A 1,669-nucleotide genomic window follows, 5' to 3' on the forward strand; every position below is an offset into this window, starting at 1 on the left:
ACAAATTCAGATAAATTGAAATCATGTAACTTTTCTCATCATAATGCAATAAAAGTTTTTAAAAAAATTTAAGACAGCCACATTAATGATGTAAAACAGTCAGAATTGTTTCTATGTGTAAGGTTTATTCAAGATACTTTTTCATTTTTGACTTCTAATATTTTACTATTAAGGTTTCAAAATCATTTTAAATATATTGGAAATAAATGTTCCATTTTATTCTCCCCCAAAAAAGAAGTTGATCTCTGACCTCCATATGAGAGAATGAAATAAGTAGCACATATGCCCCCTGGGCCACCCTCTCCCAAGTCAGTCAGCCAGTCAGTCAGTCAGTCAGTCAGACAGACTGGCAGGCACATACAAAACAAAATGTTTTTTTAAAAACTACTTTACATCCAAAACACAATCTATACAAATACAAATAATATGCCTTATTTAATACAATTAAGAAGATGAAAGGGCAAGTTCCATAGTGGAAGGAAATGTTTGCAAGCCACATAGGAGTACATATAGCTATTACACATAGGAGTAGCATCTGGAATATGTAGACCCTCAACAGTCCATAGAAAACAAATGAAAAACCTCTAAACATTTAAATAAACATTTCTATAATGAATCTAAAGAAATAGTCAGGAAGCAAAAAGACATTCAACATCATTAGTCATTAGGGAATGCAAAGCCAATCACAGAGGGCTCTACTTTTCACCTCGTGGAATGGGTATAGTGAGTAAAAAGCAGAATAAGATGAAAAATATTGTCAAAGGTGGGAAGAACTGGAACTTGTGTGTAGCAGGAGAGTAGGCAAGGGTGCACAGCCTTAATGGAAAACAGCATCTTTACTCTGAACATCGCAGGCTTAGCATGGGATCCATTTGAATATATGGCCCTGCCAGAACTGAAATGTCTGAGATATTTAAATACCTACGTTCATAGAAGCATTACCTGAAATAGCCCAAAGGTGGAATACAAATGTTTACCAACCAATGAAAAGAGAAACAAATGTAGTATGTGCACCTAATAGACTACCTATTCACTCTTACACAAGGAGAGAAAGATTGGCATATGGCACTATGTGGATGGATCTTGAAACAATTTTCAAAATGCTATGGGAAATTACTTATTCTCAAAAAGACAAGTCTCAACCACATGAGGCATGTAGAATAGTCATGTTCCTAGAGAAAGAAGCAAAATAATAGTTCCTAGGGGTTGGAGGTGTGAGGAATGAAGAATTACTGCTTAATGGGTCCAGAGCTTTGGTTTTAAAAAAATCAGACACTCAATGCTGCATAGATACATAAACCTTGACAGTTAAAAATGTCTATAAGGGAAATGTGTTTATTTATTGGTTTTGTCTCTTTTTGGAGATAAAGTCTCAATATGTAGCTTAAGATACATATTCCCATAAAAACTTGCACATGTACATTTATATCTATTTAATACATAATGTATCCTAATACATTATCATTTTTGTAGATACTGGGCTAGGGAAATAGCTCACTTGATACAGTGCTTGCCTAACATCCATGAGGCTCTGATCCCAGAATTAACTAAGCTAGTCATGATGCCATATACCTGTAATCCCAGCACTAGGGATATGGAAGGAGGATTAGGCCTTCAGCCACACAGCAGGTTTTAGGTAGCCTGAGATACATAAGACTCTCTGGGAGAC

General features: G+C 35.4%; 1 protein-coding gene across 4 annotated transcripts in view; it reads right to left on the reverse strand.

Moving 5' to 3' along the window:
• The window catches only part of Dus4l (dihydrouridine synthase 4 like), an 18,354-nt gene that overhangs the window by 13,672 nt on the left and 3,013 nt on the right, over positions 1–1,669 (reverse strand). The gene's annotated exons all lie outside the window — the stretch shown is intronic.

This window comes from Mastomys coucha, unplaced genomic scaffold, assembly GCF_008632895.1.
Source record: "Mastomys coucha isolate ucsf_1 unplaced genomic scaffold, UCSF_Mcou_1 pScaffold6, whole genome shotgun sequence".
In the NCBI taxonomy this organism is placed as follows: domain Eukaryota; kingdom Metazoa; phylum Chordata; class Mammalia; order Rodentia; family Muridae; genus Mastomys; species Mastomys coucha.